This window comes from Melozone crissalis, unplaced genomic scaffold (assembly GCF_028551555.1).
Source record: "Melozone crissalis strain CALT ecotype California unplaced genomic scaffold, PUWL_Pcris_2 ptg000013l_1, whole genome shotgun sequence".
Lineage (NCBI taxonomy): Eukaryota > Metazoa > Chordata > Aves > Passeriformes > Passerellidae > Melozone > Melozone crissalis.
In genome coordinates this window covers 10,642,827-10,665,623 of record NW_026535791.1, presented here as the reverse complement: position 1 = coordinate 10,665,623, position 22,797 = coordinate 10,642,827, and positions in this window count along the sequence as shown.

The window sequence follows — 22,797 nt, the reverse complement described above, 5'->3', positions numbered from 1 at the left end:
TGAGAGAAAAAAGTAGATTATGCCCTTTGGACCCACAATGAATTATGAAACTCTCCAGCTTCTGTTTCTCACCAGAAACAACAATGATGTGAGGAAAGGAGAGATAATTTGCTTTCATTGCAAATCTCACAAATGACAGCTCGTATTTAGACATCTGGGGCAATTGTTTCCAAAATTAAGATACTCAAAATAGCAGTTGTTTGTCTAAAATCAGCTAGTTCATCAATATTTAATTCAATACTGGCAGTATTTCTGACATTCTTAGTTTAAATGGTGAGAAAATTCAGTTTCACTACAACATTCCAAAATTATTACTGCCAAAAAGGATTTTAGAATTCATTTTCAAGCAAATTTAAAGAAATATATGACATGAAGCTGAAAATTATTAGAAGACATTGGAGCTGAAAGGGATGGGTTTTTCCAAGGCACAGGATATGGAAAAATGCAGGAGGGACTTATTTTCTCACTGAAGGTCAAATAAAACTGAATAGAACTAAGATAAATGAGAGCTGCACAGAGACTGGCAAACACTCAGGAAGTAACTTTGTGCCTGTAATATAATTACAAAATATATCACAGGGCAAGAGTGACTCCCTAAGAGAGATGGACAATATGAATTGGCTGTAATTATTGATCAGGAATCTCAGTCTTACTAATCAGCAGGACTTTGAAAAACACGAGATGTACAGTATCTTCTTTTTATCTAATTATACTAAAAATTATTAGATCCAATTCTGTGAGCAGTGCAGAAGTGCTCTCAATCGGCACAAGTTACACAGGCAATTTCTACTTAAAATAACATAAACTAAAAAGGTTTTTAATTTAAATTTCCTCTTGCAAAGGCTGGTTGCCAAAAAGCTCTTCTCACTATTGCATGGTCATTGGTGGGTAATTTGTTCCAGACTCTTTCACCTTCTCTGGAAAGGATCTCTGTGTCAGCTGTTTCCACATCTAGTTTTAAATCTTTCCAGTTTTGGGGGGAGGAATTAATTCTCTGGGTAAACACCTCAATAGAGCATATGTATGACAGTCTTTCCCAGTGTAGTCGCTCATATTTTCCCCGTGATTGAATTATGCACATGTGGGTCCATATAAATAGAAGAGAGATGAAGAGGAAAAATAGCCTCTTATTTCACACTTTTTCAATATCTAGGGCTCAGAACTCATAAATACCAAAAGCTGCTGCTGCTATCCTCATTAATATCTCTGTCTGCAAAGTTAAGTATTTAAGGAAGTAGCTAGTAAAAGTAGCTAGTTACCAGTCTTGCCAGAATCCTGGACCCAACTTTCTGTCAGTGTTGGGAGATCCAGCAGGGTTACTTGGATGTGTATTTGTTTGAGATGATCATCCATACAGAAATGTACACTGGTTTCACAGCATACTGAAAAATTGCCCACACCAGATATGGATTGTTTCTTCATGGCCAGGCCCTGAAAAAAATCAACATTAGGGTCTTGGATAGATGCCACCCTTTCAGTCACAGTCACATGGCACTGCCATAGCTCAGGTCAGACCTTGTCTCCCACTCTTGGCTGGCGAGGGCCTCTGAACACTCACACAAAGTACAAAGCCCCATTGAGACCCATGAACCTGTCAGTACTGCCAGCAGATCTCTTTGAAGACTGTAAGCATAAAACAACCTGGCCAGCTGCACAGCAAGAATTTCAACAGCATAAATTTATTTTAGCAGCAGGAAAACAATCAAGAAGTCCTGTGAGAGAGCACAGCCTAGATACCCCTGGATCCTAAGTGCCCTGCCCCAGTCTATGTTCCATGTCCCACTGGCCATGGCAGCTGCTTTGGTCCAGAGTAAGAGGTGACTGAGGCTCTTTGCATCCCAAACACATGTGGATAAACCACATCAGACACCCTGAAATGCTTGTCCCTGGCCACTGCAGGGATTTGACAAGAAGAAGTAAAATTCCTTTCTCTCCAGGGCCTGCAAGAACCTCCCTCCCTGCAGCAGAAGGGAACACGTGAGATGGGGATACATGGCCCTAGCTGCACTATGCCAGACAAGGAAAAATAGCACAATTCAGATTTAAGTATTTCTTAGGAGCTCTGCTCTGTGTTTGGCAGACAGGCACAATTCTTCAGCTGGCCACTAATGAGCTCTGCCTGAGCAGTGCATAAGCAGTGGTCAAAAACAGCTGTGTTGCTTTGTTCTGCCTTGATGCGGTTGTGCAGCCCAGGTCTTGTATCTATTTTCCACCCTTCCAGCGCTAATGGTTTCTGACCTCTGAACCAGTGGTTGCTGGGGCTGAGCAAATGCCTCTGGTTTTGTGTCCAGGCTCAATGCCAGCCACAATTCTCTAATCACATTACATCCTGCTGCTCTCTGCAAAGAAACTCTGGACACCAGCACTGCATTCAAGGCTCTCCTTTTATTTAACAGACCTGCTCTGCCTGCAGTCTCATCAATAACAACATTAAAGACCATTTATGTGCACAGCTGGACACTCTGGAAAACTGAGGGGTATAACAGGCAGCAGATGAGCACTCCAATCATTTAACACTATTAGATAACAGAGCCCACTGATTTTTCAATCCATAAACCAGCCTTCCCCATGCTCAAACCTGATCTCTTTAAAGAATATATATTATACACTAACAATATTCTTTCATGAGAAAAAAAGGAGAGCTTTTTTTTTCCTTTTATAGGCAGAGTCTGTTTCCTGAGAGTGTGCATCATTACTGACATAGGGGACAGATGAAATATAGGAGGTCAAACCAAGGCTGGTTTATGTTGTAAAGCATTTAGAAGAATATAACACAACACCAGAGAAACCAATCAACTCATGGGAGGAACGTGTTCCTACAGGCATGGTATAATGGCTGAGTATTTTGGTGGTGAATATCAAAATAAATATGGTAATATAAGTCTAATTTAAAAGCTGTTATTTCAGATAAATGGGGGGGGGGGGGGAAGTAATTATATTAAAAATTCAGTTAGGAACTAACTAAACAACCAACCAATGACATTAAAAAAATAGTAAAACTCCATTTTGTGCAACATTGTCTTGGTATTATTCTGACATCTGAAGTTCCCACTCAGAATCGTGCTCTTTGCCATCCTACAGAAGGATGCACAATGTGGGAGTCTTAAATTCAGTGATTTTTGAGGAATTAGAATATACCAGTCCCTCGGGTGTCCATACTGGGACCAGTATTTTTTAATGTCTTCGACAATGACAGAGTGGAATCAAGTGCACTCTTAACAGGCTGACACCAAGCTGAGTGGTGCCGTTGACACACGTGAAGGACAGGATGCCATCCAGAGGGACCTTAAGCACAAACTCAAGGAAGTGACCTCATGAAAATCTCATGAGGTTCAACAAGGCCAAGTACAAGGTGCTGCCCCTGGCATGGGGCAACCTCCAGCACCTACACAGGCTCATGAATGGACAGAGAGCAGTCTTGCTGAGATGGACATGGGGATACTGGTGGATGAAAAGCTCAGTGTGAGCCAGCAGTGTTCTCTCATAGGCCGGAAAGCCAATTGTGTCCTGGGTTGCATCAAAATTTGGCCAGCAGGTAAAGGGAGGTGGCTGCTCTGGTGTGACCTCATGTGGAATACTGCTCTGGAGCCCTCAGCATGGGAAAAACATGGACCTGTTGAAGTGGGTCCAGAGGAGGGCCATGAAAATGATCAGAGGGATGGAACACCTCTCCTGTGATGAAAACCCGAGAGAGCTGAGGCTGTGCTGCTTGGAGAAGAGAAGGGTCTGGGGAGAGGTTATGGTGGACTTACAATACTTGATGGGGACTTTTAAGAAAGATAGGAAAAACAATTTCAGTAGGGACTGTTGCAAACTAACAGAGGATTAATTTAGACTAGATTTAATAAAGATGTTTTGCAATGAAGGTGGTGAAACACAGACAGATTGCCCAGAGAGGTGGCCTGTTCCCCACTCCTGGAAACATTCCAGATCAGGCTGGATAGGGTTCTGAGCAACCTGATCTCGTTGAAGATGTCCCTGCTCATTGCAGGGGTGATTGTAGTAGACAACCCTTCCAGGCCAAGCTCTCCTGGGATTCAGGGATTCTATGGTTACACAGCACTCTGCTTAACCTGCGTTCTCTGCAGATGAAAATCTCTCATAGCATTTATGTTTAACTAACAGTAATTGTAACAAAGAACAAGAATGTGTTGCCCTGGGGTGTTACCAGACAGGCAAATGACTCAGAACCAAGTTTCTGACATGTTTTGGAAACCTTAGAGTTTTCACTGTAATGTTTGTAAGAAGAATATATAAATATTTTATATAATGGACTGACAGTTACATATCTTTGCCATGAACAGACTCTTGGTAGTTAGATACAAGGACAGATAGATAACTTTAAGTGATGCAAGTGTGAACTGTAGTCAGCAACTGGTTTTCAGACATAATCTGTTACCATCCATTTAGCACATGAATACTGTAAAGACATTTTTCTAAATGCTTCCAACCATGGTTATATAAAAAACACAGTAAAGAAAAAGTATTTTCAGAGACCCAGAAAATGTAATTCTGAACCAGTCTGTTTAAAGATTCTTGATGGCATGAAGCAACAATAGCTGCTAGAAGGCAGCTGTTTGCAGGTATGCCAGCTTCATCACTGTCTAGTTACACAGGCTGTCTCTTACCTACATGTAAACCATTCAGTTCAACATGAGCGACTGGAAATAATGATCTCAAATTTAATATTTTACAGCCACTTCAAACATACATAAATGAGTATTCAAGCTGCAAGGCAAAGAAGAAACAGGCCAAAATTCTCTTTTATAAAAAAAACCTATCACGTCAGATTGACTTTTACATTCCTGTAGCTTCACTGTAGCCATAGGGCTTTTTTCAATCTTTTAAAGTAGAAATTGTCTCCATATGTGTGATAGATGGTGCATCTAGAAGAAGGTATCTGGCAGAAATAATGTATTTACTTTTGGTATCATCATAACAGCTTGCAATATTATCACTTGTTGTATACAATAATTGAACAGGCTATATATACTGAATGAATAAATATTAGATTGTATTTCATATCTTTAGATTTTACACATTTTCAGTATGCTGCCAGAAAAGAAGACTAGCAAGTTAAAGAGGATAATAAAAATTTAATGCACATGTGAAATTTCTATAAAGTATGCTCCAGTAGTTCTTATACATCAGAAGTTCTTTACTTTGCTTCAATTTTGTTCAATTTTCTTTCTTGTCTTCCCCATACCATATTTCTTCTTTCTCTCATGCAGTTCCATTGAGTTATAACAGAGATTAAATTTACCATTTGTTTTAAAGTCAGACTTGACCTTTATACTCGAACATAATAAAAGAGAATTTTACAGTAATACACTGTTAAACTTTGATGGCTAAGCCCCTTCCCCTCCAGCCTCTCACAGACTTAAATAATGAAATGTTCCCATGATGATTTCCCCTGGAATCATAGGTAATGTCTAATTTCAACCAGAAGATGCTAAATATTTGCCAAGAGAGACTGGGTAACCGATATTTCAAATGTGCAGCATTTTGTAAATAAAATAGTACAATTCTACTGTACTTGTTATACAATAGTATAATCCTACAGTTTTAAATTGAACAAGACATGATTTTATTAAAACAAAAACCACCAAACATAATGTAAATATCTGTAATTAGAAAAGGATCAGGAGGCCCAGCAGATCAGGCATGACTTAACATGTAATATGAACAAAAATTATAGATATTTCCAAATATTTGGTAAGATAAAACCTTGACTTTCTGTGTCAAATTTCACTTTGAAGAGTTCCCTATTCCCCAGTGGAATCAGAGGACAAAAACTGGAAGATTTTTGTCCTTAATTTATCACATTCCTATTTGGATGTGGTGTTGATCAGTGGTGAAAACGGAGGTTTTATGAGTCACCAGCATAAAAACCAGTCTCCCTGCAATCAAGTTTAATTAATGGCAGCTGATGTTCGACACAGCTTTTTCACATTCAGCATTGGTGAGGTACTGGGATTTCAGACAGTGAAGGGGAAATAAAGTACCAGGTACAGCTAGGCTAGGATTAACACTCACTACAGGATAAATATTTGAAGTGCAGTCATGAAAAGAAAAGGAAGTATGTTCTTCACACAGTGCTGGAATGAAGAGCAAAAAGAAAAATACAGAAAATAAAGCTAAAAATGCAGGGAAAATAACCTGTCGCATCTTGAAGGGTATGGAAAACAGCCAATAGCTAGCTTTTCACCTCATGGTTTTGAAGATGATTTGACAAATAGTGATATTAGGAAGTGATTTTAGGAAAATATTGGGGCTATAAGGCACATCTTTTGACTCTAGAGATTCTTTTTTCCTTCCTGAGTCTGTGAAAGATGTTCCATTTCCTTTGAAGTCCAGAACACACTACCTACAGAGGACAAGATTACACCCCATATCCCTAGCATTTAAAACACTCATCTGTAGTGCTGTTAGAAAAACCCTGCTTCTGTAACCTTTTAACATGATATAGACAAATTTCTAAATCTCTTTGTATTTATGAAGATTGACTGTCCTGATTAAAACTTCATGTTTTAGTCTAATGTCCTACATGTAAACACATGTGCTTATAACACCTTTTCTTTCAAAAGCTACATTCATGTAGTTTAGCAGATGTATTTCTAGGTGATTCAGCCTATATGGGCCACATGTCAGACTTTCATCTTAAACCAGATTTCAACTAAAATTTCAACTAAATTGGCTTTATCAGACACATATAGTTCCATATTCTGTATAGGTTGTTGTGATTTCCCTACATATTTGGAAGGAAAACTGCAAAAAAAGAACTTCATTTACAGATAGTACTAGCATAACATTGTGATAAAGCCCAGACTGTTTCTTGAATTTCCAGAGTGTTTTGCCTTTGTGTCAGCTGTCTCAGTGTCAGGCAGCCACCTGGTGATGGGAGAGTGATTGTGTTGGGATGCAACCACCTCAGCACTGCTAAACTGTGGGAGAAAGGTCAGTGTGGCATCCCCAAGGTGTGGGTGACAGAAGATGGATAGATACTCACCTTGTACCTTTCTTGCATGTTAGGGAAGTTTCTGAGAACAGGCACATTTTCCCTACACTATCCTGGAGAATATGGGCTCTCATCTTCTCCCCAAAAGGATAAAGTCCCAAATTTTAGCTTCTTCTTTCATGTACTCTATGACACTGTACATTTTGCTGGTTTTCCAGAACAGAACAGGTAGGGTTATTTGCTTTGGTCCTCCCAGCTAAACTGAACAACAGAGAGCACACTGAATATTTATGTTCCTCATGGAGACGAAGGAAGGAATGAAGGAAGGAACGAAGGAAGGGGCAAGACACAAATTTGTCTATACAGGATTGTTGCAGTGTGTCTTAAGCTTCTGGGTCCCTTTCCCAGGTGTGCCTATATGCCTCTCCCTTCCCCCTCACCCCCTTGCTTAGTGTGTTGTGTCAATCAGGCTCAACATTCCAGCGAGGTGTCCTGTGGTTGGTCAAGTTCAAAAGATGCCCCTATGCCCAGGGGTCATTGGCCAGTCTGGGTGTTGTCCCCCCCCTGAGACCCAGCCCCCCTCACCTGGTTGGGTGGCTCACCTGTACCTCCCCTCCCCCTGCCCCGGGAGATTAAAAGGTGATCAGGCTATGTGCTCGTCGATTCTGCTGGAGCAGCTGCTGCCGTCCAGACCTCTGTAACCATGGAATAAACTTCTGGACATTAAACTCTCCAGCGGAATCCTCTCCTTTTTCTCTTCACCATCGCCAGAAGCTCTCTCTCCTGAGGTAAACGGAGTTCCTGACAAACCTGGACTTGCTCAGTGCCCAGCTGCAATCTCCAGCAGCCAAGGTATCTCTGGGGTGATTTACACCACAGTTGCTGCCTTTGGCCCAGCAGCGAGGGTCAGACTGGCCCAGGCACCATCTAACTGATAATATTGGGATACTGAATATTTATGTTCCTCATGGAGATGAAGGAAGGAATGAAGGAAGGAATGAAGGAAGGAACGAAGGAAGGAACGAAGGAAGGGGCAAGACACAAATTTGTCTATACAGGATGGAAGGATAGTGTAATACTTTTGCTTCCAAGATGAAAAAGCAAACATCAGCCCTGACAGTAACTGCATAACATGAGGAGATGGCAGGTAAGTCTTTGCCTTTCTTGAATTTATCTGGCCATGGTCCTTTAGCTGACAAAGCACTTCTATGATTACTATCCAGCTAGTCTCCAATCTGGCACCAGGGAAGTACAGCTGCAAAATCTGTGAAGAGCTCATTCACAGCAAATACCACCCATATAGGCCAAAACCAATTATGGCTAGCAGTTATTAAAGCACTTTAGCATGAAAGAATTTTTATTGGTGTAAGATTATGTAATGCATAATATATGCCCAAACATATGTCCACAGACCAGTTGTGATGCATTTCAGTTTGGGCAAAAGCCTGTAGTTGTTTGACTTAAGTAATAAAAGGGCTTTTAAACCTTTATGGAAACCACAGAGAACGCCAAACAGATGAAACTGAAAGTCCTTTTTTGTTCACAGCCCATTCAGGATAAATACTATGTGTATTTATTGTAGCATTCACCCACTTTTTTACTGTTATCTGAGGTGCTACTGCTGAGCCAAGTATCTCATATTTTCTGCTTGGTGGCATAAGAAATGTGCCTCCCATACTTTCCAAGAGCACTGCTATACCACCAGTACAAGGTATCAGCCTATTTTCAAAAGTAGTACTACTAATAAATGTCAAAAAAAAAAAAAAAAAAGAAGAAAAAATTTGAGGTTGTTAAGATGAAAGTTGCAATCTAGGATTAGCAAATTACTCCCAGTAGAATTTAGTAAGAGCAACAGAAAACGTTGATTACTAGAAGTTCACCTAACCCAGAATGGTATTAAAACTTGTTACTAGGATCTTGAATGCTACAATGTAAAAATGCTATTCAGTCCCAAAGTAACAACTAGCCTATTTTTACTAATGAAGTTTCTTCTTTTGGTCAGAGTGCCCCACTATTCTCCTGAAGGGCCAAAGAGCTGCACAAGGTCCTTATTTATAGCTTTTGTCTGTACTACTTCTTCAAGTAGTACAGGCAAAAGCTATAAATAAGGACCTTGTGCAACTAACACCTGAATTATGTTATCACAGAACTTTTGAGGTAGCCTATGCCCTTATGCTATGCCTGTGAAAGAACACAGGCAAAACCAGTTCTGCACAGGTGGGCAGAAGGGGAGCAACAATACTCCTTACCTCAGCTTTTTGGGAAATAGCAGAGTTCTGTATTATTTAGTAGCATTTTATTGGCTGCAGGACTGAAGAGGAAAAAAAAATCAAATTTGTAGAAAAAATTCCTATTAATTAGGAGTTGTATACTTTCCCTTGTTGTTGTTACATTGCAAGAGTTCCGTATTGCTAGAGTTTTGTACCACCTTGATGTTTCTCACAGACATCTCCTCTAAGCACAGACTCTTCCTTATCCTCACAGTAGCCAACTAACTCCAGTTCCCCTCAACCAACCAATCACTCTTTTATAACACTCTTCTTCTTATTGGCTACAGCTGCAGCCTGTTAAAGTCAGGCCTGCTCCTAATCTTTAATAATGGACCCAGTTGCAACTCCTTAGGGGGTAAGATTACTTTCTATACTACCTTTATTTACTTATAGTCTATCTCCCTACATTCCCTCATCAGAAGAAATTTATAAATATGAATTATTTAAAACTTGATAGGATAATGAAGAGCAAGAGAATCTTCTGTGGCTTCCATTAGAATGTTACCTGACTTAACAGGGAAATTTGCCCTCCATTGTCCAGTCCTCACACAAGCAGTGGTGTACTGAGGAGTACACACAGTATACAGTGTTGGGGTGGTATCACTTCTAACAACAGTGGTTAAGGGCTTATCTACAGCTGATTTGATCAGTGGGTGTCTTACTGGGTCAAGGCCCAAAAAGGAACACAGCCCTGCTTCCCTCTAGGGGCACAGAGATGGCAAAGCTTAACATCACCTTGGAGAAGGTCAGGCACAGGTGCCTTCCTCAACAGGGGTGACGTGTGGGAGAGACTGCGGTCACAGCACCCTGCTCTCCTACTTAATCAGCAGAAAACTGCAATTTTTTCTTCTCCTTTCTCTGGCAGTCTACTTCAGAACTGATCTAACATTTTCCATCCTTTCTCTTTTAATTGGGAAAGGTTAGACAGGTTTCCACAGGTTTTTTTATCCAATTAATGGTTATGTCCCCTGAATGAGGGCAAATGAGAACCTCAGTCCAGTAGTGCCATGGTAGATAGCTACACAGATTTCTTTGTGCTATGATGTTCACAAAGGGGCACTGTGTTGAAAGCAACAGTGGCTGCTGTTTGATAGTTGGTTTTCCACCCCAAAGATAAGTTAGGAAGTGCTGGTGCAGTCATTGAAACCCTGGCCTGTATCACAGGGAGAGTCTCAAATGTCACCCTTTCAAGAAGGTTCAAAAGTATGTTCCACCTCACTCATGATGAGCCTTTCCTGCTGGTTCTAGGCTGAGTTTCATACTCCTACAGTAATTTAAACAGTAAGGAGGTACAGAGCAGTAGAAATGTCTGTCTTCTGAGCTATATTCCTGTGATCTTACAGATCTTTCGATCTGTTGATTTCACAGCCTCAAGGATTATTTCAGTGCCAGTATCATATTACCTCCTATAAAAAGTCTCTATAGATCTTCCCCAAAATAAATGACACCCCCAAAAGGAGTGAAATGAGTGGAACAAAAAAGATTTTTCAAAATCTATTTTACATTTTAACAGTATACAAGCCTTATTAAAAGATACTATACTACCAGAGAGGGTAATGCATCCCTTTCTTTAAATACATTAATTTAAACTGAAGGGAGAAAGTAATGATGCTGTTCTTGAGGTGTAATGCAAGAAGCATCCTTGAATTTTAAGCCAGTTCCTCTGCTAGTGGAAAGCAGATTTATTCCAGTGAAGGCAGTGGAGTTCTGTAAATTTGTGTTGCTAGGGATCTGTCTGACAATGGTAAGTGACAGAAGAGACAGCCATCTCTCAGTAAAAAGAAAGTGCAAGGGTCAAAAAACATCTGATATGTATTCAGCAGTGATTGCTCCTAAGAGAAAGGGCAAAAATAAATGCCCTGTAGTGGAAAGAGGAAAGGATGATGCAAGCAAGACAGAGAAAAAAGAAAAAAAACCACAGTCAATCAGAAGCTGCAGAGAAAAGATGATAAGGGCAGCAAAATATCAAGTTGGGCTGAAGCCAGCTGAGCAATGCAACAAGAATAAGAATGTAACTTGATTATTAAGCAGAGGAAAATTACAATAATGTGAATAAAATAATCTCTTGAAGCTTGTTGTGTGAGGCTCCAAACACTTCATGTGCAAATTTGAGATTTGTTTTATCCTCATCCAAAGTTGCTTTGAAGAACTCCTCTGTCAGAGCCAATTTTTTTACTACATTTGATTGACATCTGTAGTTAGAATTACAGAACTTTATCTAAATGTACGATTTCTCTGTCTTTCTGTAATGTTTGCTCTGTAGAGTTTTTAAATTTAAAAATATTGAAAAATATTTGATGGACTTAATATTTTTCTTGGGTTTTTTTCAGAGAGAAATATTTTACATTTAATATCATGCCTAATCTAATAGGTACTTATATCCATAAAATCCAAGTGAAGAGAGAAAGAAAAAAAAGGAGATTTTGTATTATCCCAAAAATGAGAAAAGATACATTCTTTTTTTCACAATCATCCCTTGACAGGGTGTACAGAGCTCAAGACAAGTAGATGTTAGAACTATTACATGTACTTTAGAAATTATTCTCATGACCTCCAGTTTTGTTTAAATGACCAGCAGTAATCATATGGGCGGAAAAAGTAAATTACCCAGATGAGCTCACAGCCTGAGCTGTAGGTAAATACCACATACAGGATTGGACCTAAAATGTGTGAGCAGAAATATAATAGAGATTTCAATAGAAGTCTTGAGTCAGTGACATATTTTGTCTCACCTTTAAAAATGAACCTGAAAAGCTCTCAATGTCAGACCTTTGCTAACATCACAGAAAATACAAGATTTTTGAAAATTAGCACTTGCATCTATTACTATTTTCTCCAGGGTAAGAGGGTTTACACTACAGCCTGTGCATTGCAGACCAAATATAGTTTGTGAGTACTGAGATACAGCAACCTCTAATGTGGCTCTCTTCCCCCCCGCCCCCCCCCTCCCCCCCCCCCAGATTTATAAAGGGATTTATTTTCTTTTTCCAACTCAGTGCTTGTCCTTCATGTTTTGAAAAGTAGATTTAAATTCCTCCTTGAGTCCTGTTTTTCTCTCTTTCAAACACTGGTTACAACCTCAACCTTAGTGTGATTCCTCAGCAGAATGTGGCCCATATGTTAGAAAACAGTGCTCTAACAAGCAGCATATCAAAAGTATTTTTTATCTCTATTTGAAGTGCAAGCAGATTCCAAAACTGTTTGAGGTGATGTCTGGAGGAAGCTGAGAGGACTGAACTCCATTTAATTCTCAGTTCATTTCAATTGACAGTGAAACACAGATCTGGCACAGACAATTGCAGACAGTCAGTGGCATCAATCTCTGAAGAATCAAAGCCTCCACATCTTCTACAGTCTTTTTCATAAACTTTCTGCTTTGTAATACTTAAAATGGTGTCTGGACAGGTATTCCTTTTGGTAAACCAAAACATAGTGATGCTATTAATCTCTATTTAATGCTATTAAAAGCAAAAATAAATGGTCATTAGGAGTCTGAAAGTCAAGAGAGTTGAGGAATTTTTCATGCTTCCAACTTGAAAGCTGAATGGATTCTGGTCCTAAATAATCTATTCAGACAAGAGGTGGTGAAATTAAGGAACTGAAGGCTTTAAATATGGAAAAAAAATTCTCACATGATATAAAAGGACATTGTCTGGTCATGTCCAGAATTTTGCAACAGCTTGCATTTAATCTGGGTAGATCTTTCCCCACAAAAATAGCAATTAAACATTCATAAAATTCAAGGTGGGAAGGTGAGACAATATGAGAATTGCTTGTTTGCTTCTCCTCTGATGCTAAATCTCTGAACTAAAATTCTTATGTAACATTTGTTAAAGAGAGGGCAACAAAAAGAAAGCAGAACACCTGGAAATCATTGCAAGGTGTAAATGCCCCTTACCCAGGTAATTTTAAAGATTTTGATTGGGCAGGTCAGAACTCTGCTATCAATATAAGAAGAATATGTAAAATATTTACAATGACATAGCATAAATGGAAAACTCTATGAGGCCTTACTAAGTTAACTTTTATTCAGTACCTAAGAGTATATTGGTCATTAGAAGTTTGGCCTTCTGATCCAGGGGTCACCCCAAACTAATCTGCATTTTAAAAATTCCTCATTTTTTAGTACTGCTTGCTAAGAGGAAGGGAAGAATTACAGTGTATTTAGCATAAGGAGTGGTTTTGTTCTTTCCAGTTAAAAGCCACATTTAGCAGGAAAAGATGTAGCACTTCATATATAAATAAATAAAATGATGCTTTAAAAAAATCTGATATTGTGGGAAAGATATTTTTTAGTCTTTTAGGATTACTTCCAATTATTTCTTAAAGGCAGTAGTGGAGACAAGTTCCTGTTCAGCTTAATTATGTGTATGGTACAATTCCTCCAGGGAAAGTGCCCTAGAGTGATACAGAACCTTGCATCCCTTTAGTCTGCCTAAAGAGTTGGCTGATTTCACTTCCTGCACAATGTTCTGTTGGTCTTAGGAAGAAATTAAATGCTTCTGGCATTAAGAAGACTCATAGGGACATTCAGTAATCACTGTGAATAATCACACTGTTCATGCAGCCTTAAGCATTTCAAGTCCTTGCTCACCAATATTTTATTTTCTTCTTCAGTATATCATTCATCATAATTTTCTGCCCTTCAGACAAGGTTTTTTTTGTTGCTCTTTAGTGCAGTACATTATTTTCTGTGGGTTTTATGTTCTTGCTTTACTGTCACCACACTATTCTACTTTATTTATTAAATTTAGCTTTATTGTTATCGTACTTATAAGCCATTGTGGGCTTTTTTATGTGTTTGTTACTTTCCACCTCATGTTTGTTTAATTATTGTAAAAGCAAGGGTATCTTTTAAATATTTTTAAGAGACATAGCACATGGCTTAAATTGGTCAGTTGTTTATAAATTATTATGGGAACGGCGCCTTGAGAAGCATTCTCCTCATAGCACATTTATTTGTTTTTGTTTTCAGTTTAGAGTAAAAGGAAATTTTTTAGGTTGGGCCATGCTTGCCCATCTTCACACAGAGTTTTGCTGAAATGAAGGAGGGCCAGTGGCAAGTCTGGGACCCACTGGTGCAGGTGGAAAATACCTGAATTGGAACATGGTTACTACATGGGTCTGTGCATATCTCTCCCCATCAAGATAAGCCAAGTTATGCCTTTTAGCAGCAGCTGTGAAATCCTTACACAGACAAACCAGGAACTGAAAAGTGAACAGAGCTTAAATATCTTCTTTATCATTGTCTTTCTGTCAAAATAAAGTTTTATTTATTATTTTTCTACTCTAAAGTAGAACTGTCTTTGTTTGCATTGACCACCAAGGATATTTAAACCTCTAGCAAGAATGAAATATGTGCACAAATGAGGCATGAGGTAAAACAATGAAGGGAAGAAATCTTGGAGAACTGTTTGAAGTCTCTGCTTCACTCTAGCTGCACCTTTCCTTTCTTTAATGCCTGCCAGTGAGTGGAAGGATCTCATTCTTTCCTAATTCCATTATGATTTTGGAATAATTCCCTGCTTTTGAAGTAGAACACCCATTTTCTTTGTAGGAAGCTGTTGCAATATATTGAATATGTGGGCAAGCCACTTATTTAGAAATAATAATTAAAAAATATTATTATTCCTGTCTTGTACAAAAACTCTTGTTTGACAGAGTTGGTCAGATCTAAATGAACTTTGTAGGCCTTTATCAGATAATAGACAGGCATCTAGACATCCAGACAGGTCTTCACAGTCCTTTCCAGCATGTCTGTGGTCCTTAGCAGAATTGCCTTCACTCATGTAAATTAACATTAGCTATTAATTAGCTTCTGAGTTTGTCTGACCTTGAACTTGTCTTTCTCCATTACCTATGAAGCTCTGAACAGTGAGTTTAATGTCTGTATTAATGTACACTTCATTTTTTGCCCAAGAAGGATGCTCAGGCTGTCCCTAATGGCCTGAAACGCAGGCCACAGGGAAGACCAGGGCCTGCCCATTTATGCTGCCCTGTGAGCAGCATAACTTTAAACCCTACCTGCTGTGACATCAGTTCACAGTGAGGAGCTGCACTCTGCCCCCACAATCATGGCTTTTATCTGTCCAGAACATTTTGTTAGCCCGGAGAGGCTAGATAGAGGCTCCTTGCAGCAGGGTGTAATGTAGCCCATGGTGGTGAGATGTGCCTTTCCTATGTACTGTGTCACAATCAGCACTAGAGGTTTCCTTGCAGTTTCCACAGAGACAGCCCTACCTAAGGCTGTTGCTAACAGCCAAAAATAAACAGAAGGCTCATCCCTGTTCCCTGGACAGGGCCACTCCATAACAGCATTGTAGGCAAAATCAATTAATCTACTTTTGTTACCCATGGAGAGCAGCAACTGTCTGAAATGATCCTTCCACAGCCTGACCCTTTCTTACTGGGCAGCCACAAAATTCATGGTCTGCTTGTAATAGGTGTTATTATTGTCACTCTAATTCTGTACTGAATTTCAGTTTGCATTCTGTGAAACAGACCCGCTACTTTTGTTCAAAACCAGTTCTAACATTTGTGACTCCAAATGAAGCCTTGTTTAAAAGAACAATAGATGAGCTGTAGCCACAGGCCACCAGTTGTACATTTTTTAAAAGTCAGAGAAGAAGATTAAGAAATTCAACCTTGGACTGAGTTGTTAATTCTGAATGAAGGAGGTTGTTTTAGAAAGAAGAGGTTTCCTAACGCAAACAGCACGAAAGACCAGCATGAATGCCATATGAGCAGCAGCAAACTCAAAGTAATTAAAAGTAATATTCAGGCTTGGTGCAGTTATTTATATATTGGAGATGCATTTAGATTCAATGAGAAATGCAGATTTAGAGAAGCAGAGAATTCCAAAGTTGTCATTTACGACTGAGATTAAATGACAGAGAAATTGCACGTGCATGACAAAGCTTCGTGTGGGCTCAATTCCTGCCAGTGAGGATGCACATCAGGAGCTGCTTGCATGCAGCCAGGAGCATGTAAGCTGTCATGGCAGTGCTGAGTACTGCTGTTTTGAAGATGTATGAGTATCTGGACAATAAACTGAAACAGAATTCTGAAAAACAAACTGGAAAATTCACCATTTTCAAAAGGTTTAGAAACACATACATTATGGGGGATTTTTGTCAAGGAATTTCATTAAAACAGATGTTTGGCAACAAGCTGTTAAAGCTTGCTGTATAGACCCATCACTCCAATTCAATCTCACAGGCTAATAATGACCTTTTCCTTTTTGTCAATATCTATCTCTTCAGGTCAATAGAGAGGAAAGCACAGTGTGAAATGCAGAACTTGCCTTATATGCCCATGAAGGCTGGGAAGCACTGTTTCTGCTGAGCATATTTTACCTTGAAATTTGTCATGCAAACACACATTCCCTGTTTAGGCAGGGGAATTAGACCATATCTGTGCTATTCTAACAAACACATTCCTCTCCACTCCTCAACCCCCTTTCCTTTTTACTGCTAAAACTGCATAGCTAAATTGAGCCTAGCAATCCTGTAACTTAGGATGGATTCTGCCTTTGTTGTAACTAAATGAAGATCTGGCAACAGAAATAGAGATCTTGCTTCTGCAGAATACTTAAGTGTGTGGTTAGCAGTGGAATACCATTAAATTGTACTGGGACAAGAAGACTTGGGGTGTGTCAGAAAGGGGAGGGATTTAGGATTATAGGACTTTGCAGACAAAATCTTGGACTTCGTGCTCCTCTTAGCCTTTCCATCATGGGTCTTTGGTACAGTCACACTTGGTGTGATGAGGACTCAGCAACATCCCAAATGTTGCCTAACTGAATTACAGACCACTGAAACGCCCAGAAAAGAAAATACTAGAGTGAAGGCCTGAGGTTCTCAGATGCCTCCTATTTAGCAGCTTGATATAAATCCCTGCTGACTAAGCATTTTACCAAATATGATCCATGTTAATAAAAAAGAATGCAAATAAGCCCTAAACCAGGTTGAAAAAAAAATATCTCCATTTCATCTGCTTCTGTGTTCACATCTTTTCCCTAACAAGCTGGAGAAGCACATCTTTAAACAACCCAGTTTAAACCTCCAGTTAGCAAGAAAAAGCAGACTTTTGGGAACTAAAGGAAGTCAAGGAGGGGCATGAATGCCTGAGAGCTTGTCTTTTTTTCCTTTTGTGTTAAGTTTTAAAAAGCAATTGCAGCTCCTGTTACGTCTTACCCAGGGCAAATATTAATAAAGGCTCTCTAGCAAGACAGGAAAGAGTAAGAAATGGGAAAGGAAAGGATGGTGCAACAATTCTTTGCAAGGATGGTTATAGAAATTACAGATGTCCAATTTCATACGTGAGTATTCAATGTCCTTACTTCTGCTGGTATTTTTCTGAATATGTTTTACTCAAAAGAGGATATTTTTCTTATTGATAAGAGGATACACTTTACCTTCAAGCAGAAGCTGCAAGTGGATTCTGTCTCTGCTTTTCTTCTCTCTCTGGCTGCTGCATAGCCTGTTGCACAGCAGGCTATGTCCTGAGAAAACCCAATATGCAGGACTATCTCTCACTTTCTTTTAACTCAAATTATTCTACACAGCCCTAGGAAATCTCAGTGGCTATAATATTTAGAAGAGTAATGGAGTTCTTATTTCTTCAGTATATAATGAGGAGTGTAATCTGGGGAATGATCAAGTTATTTTTTTCTTTTTAAGCACCTTGTTTCTCTGACTTTTGTAGTCTATAGTCCAAAATGCAAAGAGGAAGATGATGTTTTTTTTAATGTGTGCTGTTTTTGGAGTGCAAGTGTCTGAAATTCCAAGGTGGGGATTAAAGCAGCCTCTTTGAAAAGTAGCAGGGGAGGTTTCAACCCTGAGTTTTCATTTCCCTGAAGTGTTGTAAATATGTAATTTAGGACAGGAGCTGGCAGAAGAGTAATAACATTAAGCATCTTGAAGAGAGCTGGCAGAATGCACATAAACAATGCTTCAGTTCTGGTGCAGCAAACTGTAGACTTCCAAAGATAACGAAGAAATCATTTGTTTGTTCAGGAAACCTGTACCCTAGAGAAGCAAACCTGTCAGGGCCCATAAAATGCACAGAGAGTATCTCCATGGCATGTTTTAAAAGAATGCCTCTATGGCTTATTTATAAAGCAGTAAATTCTAATGTGACTTGAAATGAAAGTCTTTTTTGCTGCCTACTTGTAAATTATGTTGTGTCAATACGTAGAAGTACAGTTGTACAGCTGTTACCTGTTAAAAACATTTGAGACAAGGATGCCTGGGGATCCCATTGATGCCAAATGATGCCTCAAGTGGGCCCAGTGGGATCCTTGTGAGGTTCCCAGGTATGTGGGAGCCCATGTATTGTTCCCAAGCATAAGGTCCTGCCCTTGGGTTGGGGAAAGCCCTAGTATTGATACAGAGTAGGGAATAACAGGATTTAGAGCAGTGGTGCCAAGAAGGACTTGGGGTTGCTGATGGTAAAGAGCTCAAACATGACCCAGCAATGTGTGCTTGCAGCCCAGAAAGCCAGCCATATCCTGGGCTGCATCCAGAGCAGCATGGCCAGAAGGGGAAAGGGAATTCTGCCACTCTGCTCCTCTCTGAGACCCCTCCTGGAGTGCTGCTTCCAGCTCTGGGGCCCCCAGCACAAGGAGGACATGGACCTGCTGGAACAGCTACAGAGGAGGGCATGAAGCTCCTCAAGGGCTGCAGAGCCTCTGCCATGAAGGCAGGCTGAGAGAGTTGGGGCTGTTCAGCCTGGAGACAAGAGGGCTCCAAGAAGAACTTAGTGTGGCATTCCAGTACCTTACAGGGATGAAAATAAAAATTTATAATTGTTTCTTTAGGTCATGGCTAAGTTCTGATCTCTTTAATCATTGTAGGGTATTGATCACCTGGTCCATGAGTTTTAGTGGTGATTATATCTTGCCCTAAAATGATGTGAAAGTTACTGAACCTAAATGAAAACTAATGGTGTGGCTCTGACACCATGATAAACAATGGTTACGCTTGGGAAATATATGCATTTGTTATTTATTTTTTTCCTCTAAATACTGCGGTGTTCTGGGAGATTTCACGATTTCCTCCACCAGTTATGATTCTGTTGTTTCTGTGAGCCAAAAAAAGCAGCTAAGCTTACTCTTGCTACTATTATTGTAGCAACAATACAAAAATCAGGGCATTTTTCAAAACAAAGACCATTGGAAATAATCCATTTTTCCAAGCAGAAAAAGATTACAGGATCAGGCTGGCTGCAGCCATAAAGAGAATTCACAGTCCTTAAAATGCTCCAAGAATATGTAGCATTCAACAATTGACATCTTTCATAAAAGTCAGTCTTCTTTTAGGGTATGGTTAATAAACAGAATGGACTGATTAAAAAACTTCAACAGCTAGAAGTCTTGCTTATACCCACCATCTCCAGTAAACACATGAATGTCACTCAAGTGTCATCCAAGACAGTGCTGTGTTTATCAAATTGCACATCAGGGTGGAAGGGATTGAATTGTCTTAATTGAAACACAATTTCATGAGCATTGACTTAAAATTTCTGACTAAGAAGGCACCTACAGACCTTTTAATTTTTACAAAACCTTTCAGATACTTATGCACATATTTCGAATATTTTGTCCCAAGGTTTGGGGTTTTGTGATTTTTTTTTTCAATATGGAAACTCTTAGCTCACATCAGAATAATTTACTCCAGACCTTATTAAGTACTGGTTTATAATTGTGATGTTTATGAGAGCTTTCAACAAGGAATGGCAAAGGGAAAAAAGGGAGGAGCTTAAATGTGCATATAAAGAGACTCCAGAAGTGAATCTACCTATATTTCTTCAAAAGTAAAGAAACAGAGAAGAGAGAAGAGGGAAAGAGGCTTACCAGAGCACACATCAGAAATGCAGTTGAAATTCAGTTGTTAAGACTTACCCTCTGGAGTAAGAACATCTTACAGCAGTAACCATAGGAGGAATAAGGGAAATTAGCTCAGGTCTCTGAAAGAGTTACACACAAATTTGAACCCCTAAAATACAATGATGGAAGACAAAAGCTGAAACACATTTTTACTTAGCTTGGGCAATTCACACCAATAGCACTTAACAGCAATAAATCACATTAATGCCTTTGAACATTATCACCTAACAGACACTGACACAGTGCTCAGTACTGATGAGCAAACTTCTGCCTGTCCTACATCCATTGAACTGGGTGGAATTAGTCATGCTGGTTGACAGAGTTAATTGAAATTCAGTATTTTTCTCTTTCAGTGAGTTACTGATTGACTTTGCTTTTACAAGTCTAAATTATTCATGACAGAACATATGAAAAAGAGCTCCAGCCTGTAGGTTATTTATGGAATGGCCACTCTGGCAGTGTGCAGCTTGTGATTAATTGCTGGAATACAGTTTGTTACTTCTTGAAATGACCATAGCAAGCTTTTCAAGCAGGGGCGTAATGTCAGATAACTGCATTTTCAAACTTTATTTCAGTCTGTGAGAGGGAAGAAATAATCTGATTTTCACTGATGTGATGACTTACATCTGTATGTACACCAAAAATTCCCCGCATTTCCTGTGGAGATGCATGTATGCAGCTTTGAGCCTGTTGACCAGATCTGACATGAGATTTGCTGAATATTTGATTCACTCTGGACTGAGAAGCCAGAAGAATTTATAAAATGATATGAAAATAATGAAGAATGAGTATGCCTAACACAGCAAGCTGGACAAAAATATTCAGCTGTAATTAAGAAGAAATTTGAAACTTAGATCAGTTGCTGATTAAAAAAAGAAATAAATAATCATCTTAAACTTCAGACAAGTGAGCTACTGTCACATGGCCCAAGTTCAGGCTGTTTAAAAAGCTTACCTTAATCCATGCAGTCTGTCTTCTTCATGTTAAAAGAATTAGTCACATGCTGGAAAAGCATTTATAGATGAGAATTGAAATCAGTTTAAATTTTTTTTTTTTCTTGAACATGTTAGAGTTTATTAAATTTAGGCTGCTTTATGAGAGGCAGCCTGACAGAGGTTAAAAAAATTGGTGCAGACATCCAGGCCTTAAGCTGTGCATGTGCATAAACCAATTTAAACCCTAAGCATGCTTGCATCCTCTTGTTTGAGACAGTTGGGTTTTACCTGCCAGTGTCACCATACACCTACCAATATAAGCAAATGCACTGTTTTTAGTTTCCCCTGCATCAGGTCTACAGATTTTGTGCTATGACATTGGATGGCATAAACAAATGAAAAAATCCCAGGGATGACCAAGAATTTACATGTATCCTAGCAAGAATTAATTGTAAAATACTTTTTAGCCTTAGTTGCTTTTCAGCAGATGGCACTGTAAGAGCATTTCAGCTGAATTCCCAAATAGATTTCATGTACTATAGACATAAATTCATCCTTCACATTTAAATTTGACATTTAAAAAAAAAAATCTCTTTTTGAATGATTTTTTAATTAGTGGGGAGAAGATAGCAATCAAGAAATAAAGTAATATATCACTGGTTTGGGATACTTCATTTTTGAGTACTCCATATATATCCACTAAAAACATGATCATTTTAAATTAAACTACAGTGCAATCCAGCCTTTTTTTCATGTATCTATAGCTTCTACATTTTGGAGTATTTTGTCCTGGTGCTTAAGTGCATGTTATGTACTTCATGGGAAGAGATAATGTCAAAATAGGTATCACATTTTCTCTCTGGATACTTGGCCAGTCTTGTGCAAAATTGAGAGCAGAACTGAGCCAGCCTATATATGATTCTCTGCTAAGTATTTCTTGTAAGCCTGTTGATATAGTGTCTAACGCCTTTACACATTGATGAAGACTGTGGATATGGACATTTGACTTTGGATCAATATTTGGATTTGCAGCTGAATAAAAAGATGTGTGACTCCAACCTCCAAGCACCAGCTCAGCTGCCAGTTCAACCGCTTCCTATCCTTCCTTCTCTCTTATCCCCTTTCCAATTTATTCCTTCCAGCTCTTACTCTGTTCTCAAACATCAGCTCTCCCATAGATTTGTTTTAAATCAATGGGAAGAAGTGCTTCTTCTGTTGTTAATTCTCATGGAGCCCCTTGTTCAGACCTCCATCACCTCTTACTTTGCTGTTTGCTCTTTGCAAGGTCCATGGGAACTCCAGCCCTGGGCACTGCAATGGGCCCTTCATCCACTCCAGCACTCCTCAAGGAATCAAAGATGCAGAGTGACAAGCAGACATGTCAGAGCTAAGGGTGAACTGAAAGAAGAAGGATCATGCACAATAGTACAGTCACAGAACAACGGAATATGGGTTGTTTGAAGGAAGTAAAAGTTCTGAGAAAGACTGAGAAAATGCATGGTCGCTCTTAATCTTTAGCTGATGGAATTCTTATGATTTATGAATATGGAGAGGACTAGTGAATTTTCTGTTCTAGATAAAAAGTTTTTTCAACCAATCAAACTCTCAAAACATTTATTTTCCAGGGGAAAAATAATCAAAAATTTCCTTTTTTCAAACCTCAGAAGTACTCTTAATCTGAATCTTTCAAGGACATACAGCTCGTTCAGCCTCTCCATACCATTTTTCTTTCCAGGAAAAGAGCAA